Source organism: Trematomus bernacchii, unplaced genomic scaffold (genome assembly GCF_902827165.1).
Source record: "Trematomus bernacchii unplaced genomic scaffold, fTreBer1.1, whole genome shotgun sequence".
NCBI lineage: Eukaryota > Metazoa > Chordata > Actinopteri > Perciformes > Nototheniidae > Trematomus > Trematomus bernacchii.
The window spans coordinates 2,012,522-2,033,336 of NW_022987588.1; positions in this window are offsets into that span (position 1 = coordinate 2,012,522).

Here is a 20,815-nt window from a genome sequence, read left to right on the forward strand (position 1 = left end):
TGCTTGTTTAATGTGGTCTGACAATTCGCTGGCCCAAAATGTTCAGCAACCCTGAGACAATATCTGACCCACTTTCCAGCTGCTTCAGCACAACTCGGTTAGAACAGAACTTTAAAAACCTCTAAGGTCATCGTTCTGTGTTGTTATAAATGTAGTTTCTTCTTATCACACAACCAGTATAAATGATTCAAATGTAAGCTTGTGAATAATTAGGTTTTTAGTAGTTTTCATTTATTCTGGATATCCAAACACGGTTACGGCTCAAGCCACCCACTTACACCTTTTAACACTTAAAGCTAAAAGGTGATTAGTTTTTCATAAAAGTCCATTTGAGTTGGCCACCATCCAGAAGTGTTACTAATTAAAAATCAATCTGTGGGCCATTAGCGGGAAGGTGTGTGCCAAGGTTGTGTGTATCAGAGGATCATTTGTAATGAGGCTAGCTTTGGATCTGGTGGAGGGAGAGAAGGAGGGATGGGAGTGAGGGGAGGCACAGATCTGAGATAATCTGGGGACCTGCTGTTGCTCAACTTAACAATTGATACTATGTGTAAAGATGCTGAACTTGTAGTCTTCACTAATTGATCCACTTACCCTCATCGGGAGAAAGCAGAGAAATAAATGTGGGTGTTCATTGCATGCGAGAGACTCCATAGATAACTATTAAAGCTGGATTTGTTGCCCTGATTCTGATGGCTAAGGAAGGGATTGCAGAGCAGGAAGGCATTTGTCTGCTTTAGCAGGAGCGGCGTTAGATGTTCATGTGATAAATGTTAGCTAACTCAGACCAGCACCTTGGGAGCAGCAACCTGGAGACCAGGACTCTGGAACTTATTAAAGTTGCAGGGGTGTATTTCACAGCACCTCTCTAAAATCTGCCCAATTACAGAGGTGCAGCTTCTGATGCCTACCAATTTGGCAACAACTGTAAAGCACCACTGCTTTTGACAAAGTGGACAGCACAACAGCACAGTTTAATGCGCCTATATTGAACAAATGTTTTAACAGAACAATAACATAAGGGGTCTTAACAGGATGTGTGCCCTGCTTTTATGTATTATGTCAAATAAAAAGGGTCTGCACATGTATGTTGGTGGCCAATTTCTATCCGTTCATCGGTCTTTATGGTAGAGCAGCGGCTAATGTGGCATAAAACTTTGCCCTCTAGATCATCTGTGGCAGTAAAACGAGGCCTCGACTGTATTATAGGAATAATTGTTGAAATTACTTTGAAGGTGGTTGGTTTTAACTGCTCCTTACATTCATACACATGGGGCCTGAGGGGTGTGTTTAAAACGTCGGTAAGCCCTTATGATTGGGTTACACTAAGCTGTGTGTCTTATATCAACTAGCTACTGTAGTATCAAACTCATTTACTAAATGCGGTTGCCCCATTACAAATGTCTTAATGGCTTAAGTAAAGGGTTTACAAATGTACAAGTTTTTAATGCCATCCATTGAACAGAAATAGACAAAAGCGGATATGCTGTAAGATTATAGTTCATGGGAGGCAAAAACACATGTATATAGAATCAAACCAGACTTTTTTTAAGACTTGTTGTTAATGTATATTAGTATATATTTTATTAATTCATACTACAAAAGTGTTTGTTTGCAGAAATCTTCTTTTTTTTTTTAACAAAGCATTTGTATCAAGTAACACAAAAGCATCTTTGCTGGGAATTTTAAATAATACATCTTTCTATGAGTATGGATTTACATGACGAAAGAAGAGAGAGAGCCGCAGTGATCATGAGAGGAGATGTACATATATATGTTGTGTGCGTGTGCGTGTGCGTGTGCGTGTGCGTGTGTGTGTGTTGCGTGTGTGTGTGTGTGTGTGTTGCGTGCGTATGATAATACATGAGTCCTGAGAGCGATCTGTGGCTGCTGTGACAGAGGATGCTCAAGGAGAGCTCAATAACAGAGCTGTCAATGTATTCCCTATTTGAGTGTATTTTTAGTGCAGGCATCATGGGCCTCATGCATATTTCAATAGATCTTTTGTATATTAGGTGCGAGGGTACACACAAACTGGAGTGAGGACTAGCACAACATGACTCCAAGAAATATGGGTTTGATTCTTAGATTTGACAGAACAGCTCGGAGAGGCCCTAGATAGGTTGGCTTTGACTTTCAGTGGATGGGGTGGGAAGACCTTCATTGATTGCATTTTGAGACAACAAAGAGATGACATTGAACCTACTATAAAGAATGAGACAAAAAAAAATGTACAACATATTAAACTTGCAGCGCCAGTGAAATGATACCACACAAAACAGACGAAAATAAATAGATACCTTTGGCAGGCAGGCTCATATAAACACGCATGCAGGTGGTTATGTTGTAAGGACTTTTTTTTTGTTTCGAGCTGCTTCCTAGATTAGATTCTTAGGAATTGCACGCAAAGGGATGAATTCTAATCAGCGCCATCTCACATCACATTTCAGATATATCATCCCTGAGTTGTAGATTATGTCATATAATGGTTCAATTTTATCCTGTCTGATTAAATCAAACTTTATGAAGCCGTCATTGCTTTGCTGATGAGGGTGCCATAACTTTGCAGCAAATGTGTGTATTTGGTGACATAAACCTGCAACCCCCCTTCCCCTGGAGGTCATGGCTGACTACCCATAACACCCCTGTGACCACGAGCAGGCTTTTCAGATTCCTTACGAGAGCGCTGGGAAGATCAGACAGTTTTTCCATTACATCAAGGTCTTGGAATTCACTCTTGATAGCTGGATTCTTTTAAAGAGGCAGACTATGTTGCCTTTGAGGCTTCTCTTTAATATGCATATATCATATTATGGAAAATGTATTCTATAATCGATTCCTGTGATGAGACAAGCGGCTGACATCTCCCAGGTCTGTGTAATGTAAAGAGACAAGCAGACGGCTCCTTATGAAGATGGGAGGAAATTTGGGGCCCTGCGGGGTTAAACATGGTCAGATGTCACAAAGTGTTTCTTCACACTGTGGACTGCACTACAGAGCTCTGCCAGGAGAGGGAGTTTTTCCTGTCAAGAATGTGATTGGCTCTATCAAGGCAGCAGTGCATTACCTTTCAGTGACTTCATGTCTAACCAGCAAAGACTCAGACACCATCTGCATTACATATCTGCAGCAGAAACAGGCTTCAACATTCAGGCTTCAACAGCTGGTCTCAAGCTTCAGTTTAGCTAAAAGAAACATTGTGTTGAACCACAATCAGGTACTCTACACGGTGTTTGGGTGATGTATCTTGTGGGTGACTGTTGTTATAAATATCTTGCATGTTGGAAAAAAGCTTGATCTTTGATGTCCAATACCAACGTTTTTGTCTCACACATCATCTGCTGAATGAAAACAAATATACCTCCATGCAGGTGGTCTGTTTTGAGGTCAGAGCCTTGTCTCCTGAAAGCTAACATGCTTGTCTTTTTCTGTGAGAGTAAACCGCAGAGAAACCCCACATGTACATGCACATACAAACTCAATACATACAGTAGAAAGTACTGCGGTCAACATTTAAACCCAGTGCTTACCACTGAACCGCATGTGTCCATCTACTATAATACCAACATGTTTTAGTAAGGATTGCAAAGGACCTGTACTGCTTTCACAACTGGCCCTCACCGCTACAATTTGACTTATAAGCCTGTACTTCCAAAGATCATATTAATAATCAAGATGCTTGTGTGCCAAAAACACTTTTTTTAATTATAAATGTACATTTTAAGATCAATTTTGATTCAACATTCCTACTTTTCTTGATTTTTCACAAAAGCAGTCCCTGCAAGCTAAAGCTAACGCACTATCTTAACCAGTATGCACTCTCCCAGGTAAGTAAACGTAGACCAGTACTGAATGAAGTTTCTAAAATATAAAGTAAAGATGCTATTTGAGCAGTTTGTTGATAAGCACAGCCTACTGACAGGTAATAGGCGGAAATAGTAAGCAGTTGGAGTGAATGTAATAGGAGTATGAATGTGATGATTAAATCAAAGAAGGATTTGTTTCATAGGGACTACAGAGGACAGTTTAAAGAGGCAACCTTACTTAGAGGTGTAATTACACGGAGAATACCAAAGTCAAAATATCCCTGCACCATTGGAAATCCATGGTGTGTATGGATTGGCCTAGAACTTTCAAGGTGCTCTAACGAGAGGCAGAGGAGCGGTCACATTGATGGCAGAGGGGGCATCAGATTTCCATTATTGACTGCTGCAGATATTGCACTGTAGCGGTGTGTAAATTGGTTCCTGAGGGGCTTTCGGCTCTGTGAGCTCGGGCGAAGTGTGCAGGTTCACCCCCACCCCCATCCTCGGTAAATCGTAGTGGCGGATGGCTTCCAGTCCCTCACTGGCGCCGGGCCCCCTCCTCTGATCAATACCTAATTCCAGCCTGTGCAATCAGCCCCCGTTGCCCAGGCAACACTGATGTCACACAAGTTGAGTGCTCGCTGTTACAACAAATCATTTCCTTTAAGCAAACGTAATTGAGTATTTGTACAGTAGGCTGTCAGCTGAGACTATTTACATCAAGCCTGAACCTGCAGGACATTAGTTATGCCTGTTCTGCGAGGGAAGAGCTCACAGGAGATGGTGACCTTACAAAGTAGCCTGGAGGAGGTATCTATGGCAACGCGGGCTACTTCTAGAGCAGTGCAACTCCGGAGAGGATCGGGGTCACGGCGGTGCAGGAGATGGGATGGAGCCCACTCTCTTTTTGGGAGGGGTGAGCTCTTGTAAGGAGAATTAGTCACTTGTCCTTGTTCCCGTTAGAAGACACAGGTACAGAAACATGACGGATGTACGGCCACTATCAGCAGCAATATCGCAAATGAGAGGACTTCTTTAAATCAGTTTGCTTTATTATTCCTGCTGAGCCCGCAGACACTTTAATTTACCACATTAGCATATTAGAGAACAGTTAAATAACTTATATTTTCAAAGAGAAACATTACTGCACATGGCATGTGGTGTCTAGCTGGACCATAAAATAGAAATTGTACAACTAATTTATGTGGCTATCACACAAAGAAAATATTATTTACCTCAACATGCTGTTTCTCAGAGAACAACTCCACACATCACAATTCTTTTTGGAATGAATAATGTTGGCTTCCTGGCAATGCCAAAATCATGTCATAAGGATTTAAGCAGAACAGATTTGTTCAACAAGCAAACCGTTGTTTTTCCTGTTATTTGTTGTACACAGTAAGTCAAAATAACTGAGCACAGCTGTAATTGCTGCATATGTTTCATTGGCTACAAATCACATCAGTGTTATATATACTATCTCATTTCTGTAAGTAGCTGTCAGTATAATTGTCTGTACAAATACTTCCCCCACTCAATCAGAGCTGTCTGTTCATCAATCCCTCATCAGAAATGCAAGAAGAAATCGATCCAGTAAAAGCACTGATAAACTATATGCAAACATATATATTAACTTTTAACTTTAAAGGTTCCTGATTATTATTATTATTATCACTAAAAAGTAGTTGGAATTACCTTTAAGAAACGATATGCTGTTTTCAGATCTTTGCAGCCCTAGGAATCAATGGAAACAAAAAAAGAAATCATACATTTTTAATTCATTGTCTTCTCGAGAAAGAAAAGACATAAGCTCCTCAAACATCTTCATATATATATATATTATATCTCCTGTCCATATTTGTTCTTAGGGTCACTGGAAAGAAACTATTATTGTCTTTTAATGATAACTCAAACTGTTTTATTACTCCCTAGGCAGCTGAATCTGACGCAAAATACCATTGTCAACCTTACAATAACACCTTTTTATTGGATATTAATGTTATCTTCATATTAAAAATGCCAAACCCCATAACATAAGCTGTCACAATCTGAAAATCAGATTTCTATTATCTCCCTTCAATGCAATTTAACTGTCATTTGTCAAAATGATTGGTCATTTATCCCGGCAGAACAATGACATGTCTCAGTACAGTGAGATGTATAACAGTTGGTGACTCATAAAGACATAAAGACAGAGGCGCAGAGTGATGGCCATAAATACTTAATTGTTTATGCTCACAGAAAATAAATTGCAGGCTTCATAGCTGTAAATCAAATGTGAATTGAAAACGATAAGGTGAGTAGTGATGTTTGTACTGCTGCGATACAAGTCCATGATCATCAAGACAACTTTTATGTGCTTCATTTGAAAGTTATGCACGTCATTTAAAATGATGAACACACATTCAGAATGCTAGGTAAATGCCGACAGCACAATCAATTGTTGGGTAGTTTCCACATGATTTCTAGAAGATCAGTTGTAGGTTGCTGTGGTTTGGTTTTAATGCTACATTAGGAGACTTTAAAACTTTTTGTGTTTCCTCTTTTGTGTGCTCAGTCATGGAAAAGTTGAGTGAATGACCGCTAAGTCCGTAAACATAGTTAGAGCAGACGCAGTGAGAGGCGTTCTGGTGTGTTTGCTGCCGGTTTGTTGTAGATGAACTCTCCCCAGAGGCTCCGTGGCCCCTGATTCAATCAGTGTGTCTCCACGTCCACTGTTTCCTGGCACTGATATATTACAGGGTGCAGCGTTGGTGTGTGCCGTCACTGCGTGGATCAAGTTATGTCACAGCCATTTCACAGCACCTGCGATTTTTATTCAGTGGCCGTTCTGAGAGGTGAAGACATTAGTTTGATCTGCAGGGTTTGATCCCTTTATCTGAATGTGGATTGAGTAAGGCAAGATGAAGGTCGACTGGATTTCTGTTGCACACACACAGAGACAAAGAGGGCAGAGGGGGTGTGACTACAGAGAGAGAGTGAGTGAATGGAGACACAAATAATAGCTTTTAAATGCTCCTAAGCCTTTATTAAATACGCTTAATTAAAGGGTATTCTATATGTTTCTCATATTCAACAATATAAAAACGACACTTACTGTACATGGATGTACCCTTGTGCCAATCCTATTCATTCCTTTAGATGTAAATCTTTCAAAGCAAAAGAAAGGCAGAATCATTTCCCCTGACAGCTGGGCAATGTCGTTTTTGGTAAATGCTACTCAAATAAGAGTAGATAAAGTTTGTTTGTTGGGGACTACTTTCAGCTGAGAATTAACCAACATTTGGTGTACTAGTACGCATTTTAAGCGTCTTTGAGCATTAGGAAAAGCACTATATAAATTCCATGTATTATTATTATTTACATCCAAATAATTGTGTATGTGGGTTTGAGTCAAAATATACTGCAGTGTCCATGTTTGTAATGGAGGAGTGTGTCACCAAGTACTACAACATTCAGTGTTGACTGACAGCTACAAATCTGTCACTTTTGATTAGAAAACAAGTCAATTTGAAAGGTAAAAGGATATGTTGTTGGTGAGGCAATCAGCACCACCATGGTCACCATTTGATCCCATATATTTAAAAAAAAATTATATTATTTAAATGTGTTTAGCTGTAAAACATTCTGTAACCTTGGTTTTAAAAAGTGCTGTATAAATATCGTACCCTTTCTTGGACACAATAAGCGTATCTTAAGTTAAATACAATTATTTAATGTAAAGATGTTTATATGCCATGTCCTATGTATACTGTGAACTTTGGGCTCCGTGTTGGGGTCCAGGCCAACGAGAGCGTTTTCTGCTTGATAGAATATGGTGATATTTTAATGTTAATCTGATTCAGACCCTAGTGTACATTTCCATATTATTACCCAAATGTATTCCTCTGGTGGATGCTTTATTCAAGGTGACATTGCGTTCTATACGTTATGGTATGACAATATGCTGAATGTGATTACATGGCACTTATTCAACTTGTCATTTCTCACAAGGGTTAAATAAATAAACTGAATTAAATGTGACTATTCTTCCCTCTCCAAAGGAAAACAAAGGCTGAGCCGCTGCTTTGCATATTCCCTGACACCTCTCGACTAACAGATGAGACGTGATTTAAATAAGAGCTTGCTTTCTTCACCTGTCGACCTCCTGTAAATATTATTTATGGCCTAAAACACATCTTTTAATTCCAGATATATATTTTTGGTGATAGCCAAGTGTCAGTGCTCGGACTCAAGGTACTGGCTTGTGATCATTTTTCAAGACCACAATGAATATTCAAAAGATGTGCTTTAGAAAAGGGTGAAAAAAGAAAGGGGGGAGTTAACATTAATTAATATTCGTTGCAGTAAAAATGAAAGCTCGGCCCGTGCTAATTTCAATAGACAATTAATCATGAGGCTCAGTAATTACACCGGGGAGTTTACAAATGATTTTTTTTAAGGGGGCAGAGTAAAGGAAAGGAGATAATCCCCTACCCATCACAATCACTGGCTCCCCACCAATCCCCGCAGAAAGAGCAATTAGAGCAAACAGCAGCATCGCAGTAATTGTGTACCAGGAGAAGATGAAGGCTGAATCTTAATTGCAGTGAATGAAGATCACTTGCTCTCACACCTGATAGTGCTGAGGGAAAGTATTCTGCAGGCCGGAGCAAGTCTACACCACCTCCAGGTGCCGGAGTAAAAATAACCCGAGCACAGGCTCCTGCTGCATGAGGGCGTGCACACATGACATGTGGACGTCCAGAGGCCCCATCCTACTTCTGTCATACATTCACAGCTAAATCTCACAGGGCATGTAACCATTATTTCACATCTTACAACATACTTTTATGTGGTTCAAATGACTCCTTTTGGCTTGTTTCTTGAGATCTGAGAAGGGGAAAAACTGTATTAGCAGCTGTAGTAAAGTGTAGTTAAAAAGGAATAGGAGTTATTTCCAGTCTGGGTTATTTTTAAAGTGAGCACTATTACCTGCAGCACAGCATGAAAGTTTTTCGCCCAGAAAATGTTCCATATGATCATTAGAGAGGGCAAGCGGGCATCCAGAGGCAGTAATGTTTTCTGTGTTGCTAAGAGAGTGAAGAGGCCGGTGAATACCAAGTGCGTGAAACATGACCATCGTTAGAATAATAACATTAAATGAAATTGAAAAAGTGAAATTTGGCTGAAGAAATCCCTGACATTTTCAAAATGAACATTAAGTGTTAGGCGTGTCAGAGTGAATGCTGTTCAAGGTAGTCTCATAGTCCAGGCACTTATTACAGCAATGTCCCTGGTTCAATTCCAGATGGGGACTTTTAGTCATATACCTCGCTGTCAACTTTTTCTTTTTGCGTCTTCACAGTCATCTAAGAGTAAGAATGCTGGTCTACTATTGCCTCTGCATCATCTTTTTAAAAAAGATTTTCAAGTTTAGAAATGCACTGTTAAATTAGCTAAAATACTGATTGCAATGGACGTTACTGTTATCTTTGCACACTATGAACATATCGCCCATCACACAAAATGGTATTCCTCTTGAAAATGTGGTTATGTATGTATATATTTCTATATAATTTATTGCTTCCCTTCATAGTCAATTCATATACTAATTGGTAGTTTGGACTTTGACTTACTGACAATATTTCTTTGAAGAGTAACTCATTAAAGCAGGTCTGTTGATGATGAAATCGTCAGATTGTTAGTTATTTTCTTGAAGGCAGCGCTAATATTATTGTTTGGTGCAATTACATATGTTTGAATACATTTTTCAGCTAGCATTTGAGTGTCCTTATGACTGTTAAAATCTTTAACCCATTTATTTTTGTTTTGATCCCAAAAACATTTACTGGTGTTAAACTAATAAAGCACTTGGTTGTTTGGCTTGACTACTTTGAATTAAATTGTCTCTTAGTAAAAGGTCACAACAACCTGATCAGCAGAAATAATTGCAATTCCAGGTTTCTGCGTGTTTCACTGTGTTTATGGTGAATCATATGGGCTTATAAGGAATATTATAAAGTCGGGTCATTCTAAAATGGTGTTGAAATATTATGCTGTCAGCACATTACCAAATCACCTCGTGACACACAGTCAGGGCACACAGCACGAGACCCCGGCCCACACCACGGTGTTGTTGCTGGCTGCCACTGTGAGCGGGGCAGGAATTAACATCCGAGGGCCCCACCTTCATTTCAATTAGAGTAATTTTGCAAGATTGCTTATTAATACATTTCTTGTTAAAGTTCAAAGCATCCATCCATCTATTTATCAAAGCATACAGCTCAGTCCATTTAAGAGAGTCCAAGCTTGCAGTGTACAACCTCTCACTGAGAAATATGTCAGGACATGTTGTGTTTGAATTGTGTGAGTGCTTTACAGCTCTCCAGTAAGTGCAGTGGTGCAACACTTACTTAACCATGACAGCTGGATTACTGTGGATTTGAAAGTAAAATATTGTGATATTTAATGAAACAGTTAGAGCACGGGATTTACACGGTAACTATTCTGCTTATATTTAATATTCGGTAATCTCTGAACACTTTATATGGTTTCTGCTAATGCTATAAAAAAGAGCTCTAAAATCTAATAAAAACATTAGAGAAAGAAAATGTTGGAAACCTTACAATATCTTTTGTTGGAATAATTTCTTAAAATATGGACCATCTGCATCTGTATACAATTTATAATGATGTGATTTTTTAACAGTGATCTTCATATCTTGTTGGTTTAAATCAGATGTGGAAAGCAAATACTTCTGGTACAGTGGTAAGCAAAAGCACATATCTGTGGGTCACAAAAATAACGCAGTTCAATTAATTGTGATAATGGCTTTAGATATTATTTTACTGTTTACGTCATAGAGCTATTTAACATCGTCTCTGATGATGAAAAGATGCCCAAAAAGTACATTATAAACACAGTAGCTATTGATATCATACCTATACTGTAGATACCAAATATATCTTGGCCAAATGTAAAATGGCGTAACATTTACACATGACCTGACTAATACAACCAGACACACGACAAACCGGATCAAGTCTTTCCTGTGAAGGCATATCAGTTAAATTACTAGTACCGAATTAATCTCAGTTTTCTGTCTCAGATATGAGGAGACTACTGGGAAATGCAGGATTTTACTGATCTATTTAGAAGAAGTGAGTCCAGTCAGGAGAGCCTGATAATCGTTAAGAAATGAATTAGATCTGCAGTGAATGATCAGTGCCGCCTGTGATCTCAGTTTGTTCTGTAAGAGGATACAAGGGCAGGCGAGCCAGAGCCTTGTGCGTTAACCCCGGCTTCCTGTGTAACAGTATAGCATTTCTGTTTAACTTTATAATCAGGGCTTTATTAATGCAATGCTTTTCTTCCGCCTAATAATGAAACAACACAAATAAAATAAATTGTGATCAATGGGGGCGAGCAAAGACAGATGAGGAGTCTGTCACACTGGGGATGATACCAATTTATCTCTTTAATGCATCTCCATGGGGTTCTCTCACTAAAGGATACAGATTACTGAACCCCTTGTCTCAGAGGGAAATGCGTGAGAAGAATCCATATAACATACAGAGCCATTTTTTCATCTGGTATCATTCATGCTTCTTGGTCACTCTACAGCAAATGCGAAAATCCAGCAATCATGTGTACATATATTCAGAGGAGGATGTTTTCTTGCATTTAAAACTGCAATAATGAAAGTTAATTTGCATAGCTGCAGATGTATATGCATGTATGTTTCTTTACATCATTTGGAAAGAGTAATACTTTACGTAAGCAGTATGTCCCAACTCAACTACTTGTAACAGGAGCACATCCAAATATATTGTATTGTTATGATTCTTGCCTCAATGTAATGCGTAATTTGTGTCCAAAATGTGTTTTATTTGTGTCATATTGTATGTTTTATGTTGGATTGTATTTGTGTCCGTTTTTTTTGTGAATAATTGGAAAAGCGTGTTATAAAAGTGTGTTATAAATAAGAACAAACCATTGAGAAAAAGGCACATCTTAGAAATGTGGAGCAACACAATCAGCAGCTTGGGGTTTTCCACTTCTTAGAAAGGACGAGCCATAAACAACCGAAGCCATAAACAACTGAAGCTTTGCAGCGGGGTGAGAGACAGAAACCTAACATGTGCTGGTGAATGAAGACAAGGCGAGGCACACCCCTGCCGTAAATAAGGAATTCCCTGCAGCTATGCTCACAAACCAGAAGGCAAAAGTCGACCAGGTCACTGTGCTGCGTCAGTAACTAAAAAAAAACTAATAGCAGGGAAATATTTGAGGCAGTAAAAAATGCAGTTCCTCTCTGCTCCAGGCATGAAGGACAGCACTATTATCTCTATACGGAGGCTTTGATCCTAAAACTCCCCTTAACATATGAGCATGTCGGGCAGGATCTGTCATGTGCGGCAACTTGGAACAAAAACTCCCCAGCTACACATTTTCTATGTCAAATGTTCTCATGTAATGCCAAGTAAGTGTAAAATAAAGCAACCAGTTTATGTCTTCATATATATATACATCTTTTCATTCTTGGTGTTTCTACATTTTCTGAGGGCAATGGTATTTCAGGAGGCCCAAGGTCAAATTTAGACTGGGTCATAAATTGTTTTGTTTGATGGCCTACATTTGCCTCAATAGCAGGGGGAAGGCCAAGCCCATAAAAACGTAAAAGACGAGCGGGCCGACTGTGGGCTTGGCTGCCATCATTGTTGTCCTGGGGACCACGAGATGCTCCCAGTGGAGGTTTCATGGTGAATAAAGACTGTTATGGCCCACTGTTGGCATGCACAGAGGGCTCATGGAGATCATTACTGCCAGGGCTCAGTCAGTGGAGAAGTCACAATGGCAAACTCAAAGCTGAAGCCATTCCATTGTCAGCAGCAGAAAGGAGCTCGTCACTAACAGAGGGCTGCATTTCTCTCTGCTGCGGGCTTCAGGGGAGGCATTAAGGGAAACATAAAAAGCCATATCTTAGATTTATGAAAAGACGTTTTTCTGGTGCTGACTTTGAGTTTTGCGATATAACTCTATGTCAACATTGTTCTGTCCTTTGTAGCAATAATGGTCTGACTCTTAATTCTTCCATTAAAGCAGATTGATGTCCTTGACTTTATGTTTATTAGCCCTAAAATTAAACCTAACTACTAAGCGGAGCACAGGTCAAACATTAGAGGTAATATGCTAAAGATAGTTCGAACGACACCTAATCAAATTAAAAGACTTAAATCAACATGGTCTTACTCTCCTTGCATCACTCATTCCTCCACTCGTTTCCAATGAAATGTAAAATAGGTTATAAATATTTAGGTTTCAACAAAAGTTAGTCAATCATGAAAATAGTGATTTTTTTGGGGAACAATTTTCAGCTGCGGATTAATACTAATTATTTCGATAAACTAGCCTACTCTTGCTGGTTTCTCCGAAGTTGCATACCCCAGCTTTAATTGAAGGTTTGAGTATTTTCATGCGGTTTGTTGACAATAAGACAAATATGTGTGGGTGCAGACTAACCAAAACTCAAATAATTTAAACAAGATGGTGCCTCACAGGTCTAAATCATTCATGACTACAGTAATATCCTGATAACCTTTCAGCATAGCCAACGTTGAGAGGGTCTCTCTAAATCACCGCGGCAGGCAGTTTTCAGCGTTTGCTAATGGCACTTGCTGAGTAGATATTAACACGTGAGGAGCGGGTGTATTGGTTGTACTGAGAGGGGGGATTTGGGAATCCCTGGACAGGACCTCCATGTAGGCTTGCTCTGGATAGGCCACACCTCGCTCCTCCAGCCACCTCCCCCCCCCCCCCCCCCTCGTCTTCCTCACTCAGCTACATCTGCTGCTCATTAACACCATTATAATGAGCCGTTGCACCTGATGTAAATAAAACTCTGGCTCTCGGTCTGCTCCCTCACATCCACGGACCCGACACTGGCACTCTGTATGTGAGCAGAGCTTGCTGCTGATGTCAAAGCGGGCTTGGATGCCCCCCCTCAACCCGCCAGTTTTTTTTTGTTTCTGAGAGGACATTAAATGTGGTCAGTGGAGGAGCTACTGGCTACACATAAAACCCCCACAGGTTCTCCATTCACAGCCATGGCCACAAAGCGGATAATGAGTTCCATAAAACTGTCAGGAGGGAAGAATAAATGTGCATCGGATACACCAACCGTAATTCAGATGTGGCTCTAAGTAGCTGGAAGAATGATAAGAAATGGTTTTCTCTGGCATTGATCAGACCCCGCAGAAGTATGAACGTGTTAAAGCTGTGCTAAGAGGCAGCAGTAAGTCTCCACCCTGAGAACGTGGCCTCTGGAGGTCTGGACTCCGGCCAGGCTCTCATTAATGTGAAGAAGGTAAATGCTCTTTCAACACGCAGGTACCATAGTCACTAATGCATTGGCCTTTCATTTTTTCGCCTCCAAATTAAACAGGACTGCAATTGTTTAATTTTGGCAAACGACCCACATAGGTGATGCCTGCAGCAGCTGTTCCTGTCTGAGACTGATTAAATATATTCTAATTTCCACTTCATGGTCCAGTCATTAGTCCCGATATGTGCTTAAATACATTGAGACTTAGATAAATGACATTTGTAATTCTTCACAATTGTATTATTCTAACATTAGCATTAATATGACATCCAAATAAAAATCCTCCCTTCCCACACCCAATCTGATTTAGTTGGACGTGAAGCAGTCGGCAACTTTGAACAACGCTGTTTTGACAAATGAACATGACATGCGGGGGGAAAATAATTTGACAGGTGACAAATGTTGAGCAGTGATACAATCTGAAAAGCAGGCCACCTGAAATATGACTCACTCTATTAAAATCATTGGAGGAGGATATTGAATAGTTCTTTAAAGACTTCAAGTTTCTGATAAGATTTGTTTGCATTTGATTAAATGCTTTATGACGATTACATTTAAGACAAACCACAGCCTTATGCTTATTGCTGCTGCGATTAGATATTAGTTTGGCGTCTTGTGTATTTGTTTGTTTGTGGGAAAACATTAATCTCTCTCTAGGATCACATTCAGAAATCATCAGTCTACACTGCAGGCAGATGATCAGTCCAATGAGATTTCTGTCATCACTGTGTTGCATGAATTTGACTGTTTGGATGAAAAACGTCAACAAATGGTGGAATGTAACTGAAGACATTTACACAATTACTGTAGCATTATGGAAATACTCAAGAAAAGCACAGTTTGAGCTACTTTCCATCTAATGCTCCTTATAACTACTACTGATGAATTATTATAGATGTGAAAAATGCTCCTGCTTAAGAGATGTTTAAACAGCAATGCATCAAAAACTATAAACAAGTGATATAATATATATTGTTCTGAATTATTCTATGACATTCTGTGTTATGAGGTCTTGTATATTTACTATTGTTGTAGTATGAGTATATTTTGAGGTAATACTCACTGGTATGTATTTGTAGGTACAAATTTGAATTAGAGACTTGTTACAGGTTACACTTACACTATAATACTACTTTTACTTCAGTTACAGATCTGATTACTTTTTAAATTGCTGTTTGCAAGAAATGCTTTGCTTATCTTCCAAGGCTTAATATAACTTTAAGAGTTGGTGCTCACTGGAAAATGTTAAGCATGATTTAATTCATAAATTATATGAAATGAAACTAGGTTGTTGTGTCATTTCAGAGGTATGTTTTTGTTTCAGTAATAACCAGAACATGCTCGCTCTGCCAGGCGGGGGGGTTTCCTGCAGCTGCTGTTTGTCCACAGCAGAGTGGGCTCACTGCTGACCTGCAGACAGACAAACATCTGGGACAGGAAAAGGTAAAGTGTGCAGATAAAACACACTGAACTCAGAGCACTGTGGAGCGATGATCGTACAATTTAATGTTGAAATGTATTGGATCATGAGAGCATGCTGGGGTCCAACACCACTGTTTGTTTTAGGTCAATTGTTGTTTTTTGCAAACCTTAATTTAGGGTAATAGTCAAAGAGTCATTACTCTGGTCTCTCTTTAGAAAAACAGAGCTTGACTTGTTCTTGGAAATGTTCCAAAGATTTATTCTTCAACACTTTTAAGTCAAGTAATGCTTACAAAAACTACTAAAATAACTGTAAAGATGTGTCATTCCACAGTTGGGTTTCTGTTTATTATAACTTATTATTACTATTTAAAATGTATATTTCATTTGGAGAAGTATTGTGTATGATTTATGACCCTATGAGTTCAACAAACTTTCTTACTTTTATTCACAGACTTTTCTCTCCAACACAAACACAGCAGTCATGCACAGTGAAGGTCAGATGTTTTCATTCCCTGCGTTTTAAGAAGCTGCTGCAAGTACTCCCAGGATTGCTCAAACTTTAAAAACAAATAGTTAATTCCTGTATACTCTACACACAGTATGTATGTGTTTTACATGTCAAATAAAGAGTAAGGTAGAAGTGTAATCTAAAATCTAAAGTATTGTTGGTTTATCGGCACATTAAAGCTTAAAACATATGATTTACATGCATCATGAACGTCTGCAGTACTTTAACTTCAGTACTCTTCCTCAGGGTGCACTGAGGGAAAAGGAGGAAGACTTTTGAAGAAACAAAGAAAAATAGTTCATCTTGGACAAATTAAATGTTTTCAGAGAGGCTCATTGTACGGTGGCCCTGAAGTGCAAGACACCACAGCATTTCAGAAAACGCCACAGCATTTCAGAAAACACTACAGCATTTCACATTGGATGGAAAGGGTATTCCTTTAGGGAGAACACTTGTTTGTGATTAGACAGAGCCAGCCAGAGAAGCACTGCTGTGATTGGTTGTTTTTGCTGCCAGTCAAGAAATGACGCTTCGTGATTGGTCAGCACCCGACAGCGCAACATGTCCCAACACATCAGTCATTAGCTGTTAGCACACACTCAGAGCTCACAGCTCCTCATATCTGTTCAGAAACTGGACAAAAGTTAAACATGTACAAACCACAGACTGTCTGTGTCATGGTGAATACAGTCGCTGCTTTATTTATGTCTGTATGCCGTTGTTGTGAGTGTGGACTGAGCAGCTACAGGTTAGTTTAGCCTGATCGATCCGATCTCCATTCAGAAAACAGGCATTTTAAAAGGTTTTTCGCCTGCCGTCTTGTCTGCACACTTGTTCAAAGCATTAATTCATGGTTTTTAAGGGGCTTATCTCCATGTAAATACTATGGTAGACTACCCAATATTCGCATCGCTCTAGTCTAATCGCTCGAGTTTCACCGCGGTTGTCAGCTGTGTTTACTCTTGTCATTCAAACAAGACTCGCTGGAGAGGGGGTGGGGCGTATCTCCATGTCAATTCTATGGGAGATACCAACTACAACAAAATGAACATATTTTACCGTGATTTAATTGTAATACACGATTCAAAATGATGCCGAAGTAACTACATACTGATACCGGTTAGTAAATACCATGAATTAATGCTTTGACATTAGTGTTCTCCCTAAAGGAATACCCTTTCCGTCCAATGTGAAATGCTGTGGCGTTTTCTGAAATGCTGTAGTGTTTTCTGAAATGCTGTGGTGTTTTGTGAAATGCTGTAGTGTTTTGTGAAATGCTGTAGCGTTTTCTGAAATGCTGTAGTGTTTTGTGAAATGCTGTGGTGTTTTCTGAAATGCTGTAGTGTTTTCTGAAATGCTGTGGTGTTTTGTGAAATGCTGTAGTGTTTTGTGAAATGCTGTAGCGTTTTCTGAAATGCTGTAGTGTTTTGTGAAATGCTGTGGCGTTTTGTGAAATGCTGTAGCGTTTTCTGAAATGCTGTGGTGTTTTGTGAAATGCTGTAGTGTTTTGTGAAATGCTGTGGCGTTTTGTGAAATGCTGTAGTGTTTTGTGAAATGCTGTAGCGTTTTCTGAAATGCTGTGGTGTTTTGTGAAATGCTGTGGCGTTTTGTGAAATGCTGTAGCGTTTTCTGAAATGCTGTGGTGAAATGCTGTAGCGTTTTCTGAAATGCTGTGGTGTTTTCTGAAATGCTGTAGTGTTTTCTGAAATGCTGTGGTGTTTTGTGAAATGCTGTAGTGTTTTTTAAAATGCTGTAGTGTTTTGTGAAATGCTGTAGTGTTTTTTAAAATGCTGTAGTGTTTTGTGAAATGCTGTAGTGTTTTGTGAAATGCTGTAGTGTTTTCTGAAATGCTGTGGTGTTTTGTGAAATGCTGTAGTGTTTTGTGAAATGCTGTAGTGTTTTTTAAAATGCTGTAGTGTTTTGTGAAATGCTGTAGTGTTTTGTGAAATGCTGTAGCGTTTTGTGAAATGCTGTAGCGTTTTGTGAAATGCTGTAGCGTTTTGTGAAATGCTGTAGCGTTTTGTGAAATGCTGTAGCGTTTTGTGAAATGCTGTAGTGTTTTGTGAAATGCTGTAGCGTTTTGTGAAATGCTGTAGCGTTTTCTGAAATGCTGTGGTGTTTTCTGAAATGCTGTAGCGTTTTCTGAAATGCTGTGGTGTTTTCTGAAATGCTGTGGTGTCTTGCACTTCAGGGCCACCGTATCAGTCATCTTTCAACAACAGACATGTAGAAGTCACATGCCAAATTAAAATTCCCTACACAGAAAGCAAGGGATTTCAGCTAAGCCTGCCTATGCTGATTCTGCATTTTGACCCTTATACTAAGAGAATGTTTCTACCTAGATAAGATGCGTAAAAAATGCGAACCATTCACTACTTACTGTGAGCACGATATTGTGTCCTCTTTGGAGCAGAAAACCCAAACACAAGGACGTTATTTTTGTAAGACTCGCTCTGTGCTTTCTTCCATGTTATTTTCCCTAATGATTCCACATAAAACAAACTGTATTCAATGACAAAGTGTTTGCTTTGTGAGCTTACATTGCTTCTCTCCTTTACTCAAGTGTCTTTAATGTTTTCTTCTTTTAGGAGAAGCGCTGGGCTTAAAACACGTTGCTGCACGTTACGTTAAAGCATTCCTGCATTTGTCAAATGTTAATTGTATGTTCCATAAACAAATTCACTCTTGCAGGCAATTACTTTTTTAAGATGTGATACATATTTGATGTTGTGACTTTCCCCCCTCTGCTTCTTCTTATAATGTGGGTACAAATAACTAAAGTATTTTATTGGTTACATGTGTTCACTGCCTAATTATCTTTTATGCCTTGGTTTCTTTTTCCTTTTTTTGTCTTTGTTTTTTCAGAAGCTAGTGATTTACTGTTCATGAATTTATGCAACAAGGGAAAGCAGCCAGTTCTGGAGGCCATAACTCACGGGCCAAAAGTCGGCCTTATTTACATTGTACACAATGCTATCCTGATTTCTCATTTTGTTTTAAAGCCTGGTGTGTAAATCTTCACAGGAATATGTGAGGCTGATAATAGTGCTGTACTAGCCAACAAGGAACATCTTCGGTATCTATTTCCTCTTCCTCTTTTAGGGCATTTCTGATGATATCATGCATATTTGTTATTGAGAGGATCCATTAACTTCATTATCATTATGAGGTTTACCATAAAATTCATTACTTTAAATGTCGATTTTGGCTGCGTTTGCTTAAGTTTGACCATCGGATCTTTGACATCTATTGCAAATTTACTCACTGAAGTAAAAAGTGATGCAGTTGAATCACTTTAGTTTTATTACTGTTGTCTTGTGTGTATTTCAGTGGCGTTGGCATCCCAGATCGTACAGTGTGGGAGTAACGCTGAAGACACTTTTCTGAGGTTAATGGATAAGCTTAAGGTCTCTCTCCCCCAAATGTTATTTTTATGGCCGACTTTGGCAGGGTGCCTTTTGTTTCATTAGACTGTGTCTCTATCATTTATGCATTGATGGGAACACGAGGTTTTGGGGTTAGAGACACATTCTCTAAATGGTATCTCGCTCATTCAGCCACAGGGCAAGGCTAATGGAATCTGCTGATCCCCACTGCTCTAAATGGCTCGGGAGAAAGAAAGAAAGCGGCCCAAATTCTGTTTGAAATTCTGCGCACAAATATTGCCAGAAGTAATGCATTAAATATTTTATATCCCAAATATTTGATGGCTATCTATAAACTTCATAACAGCTTTCATAGATCTATAAAAGTATCTTTCAGTTTGTTTGCATTTTCATCTGCAATGAATTCTCAGTTTCCACAGGCTATGAAAGCAAAGCGTGGATGTGTTACGTCTCTCATATTGATTGGGTTGGCTTATTTAATTCAATTGCTGCATATCCTTACTTGGAGGGGCAGTGAAAATCGTTTGAGAATCAATGGGCGGAAGCAGGCAAGACAAAAATAATTGACTGTTTTCAAACTCCTGCAGGCAGCAAAACAGCTGCCAGGGATGTCTGAAATTGGTTTTGCAAATCCTTCAGCCACATATCTAAAGCAAGACAAAATGGTAATATAGGAATCCATTTCAAACTCTGCAGCGCACAGGAAGTTTATTTTCAGTCTTGTTTTTATGTGCTGACACTTATTCTGATATACACTATGCTAATGGTCAGGAGGTAATGCCTCAGCTAAAGGGGGAGACAGGGTGTGTGGTTTTATCTTGACTTGTTTTGGGGGTGTATGAACCAGATGCGGTGAGGTGGAGCTCCCCCCCATGGAGCTGCCTCCCTGGGTGCCTAGAGGTCCACTTCCAATCTATTTGCTGTAATTGCCGTCAGAGTGTACACCTTGGAGTCCTCTAATTCCCTCTTTTATTTCAGCCACCATGAGGGAGACCATCTGTCCTCCTGCCTGCACTTCCCCCACCCTTTGGCGTCAGGTCTCTCCCAGACACACACACACACACACACACAAAAAGATACAAACACAGCATGCCAACATTTCTGTCTGAGACACCGGGGCTTTGATACATCACACCTTGGTGCAGCCAGCATCACATGACTGCAGCAGAGGACATGAGCTTTTTTTTTTTTTTACGAGGTGCTAGTGAGGATGACCACGGCACTGTCACATAAAAGGAAAAAGTTGTCAGAATAATGAAAGTAAAGTGACACAGCTTCCCATCTGCTGACTTGTTTTATTCATTCAGTTTTCCAGAAATCGGAG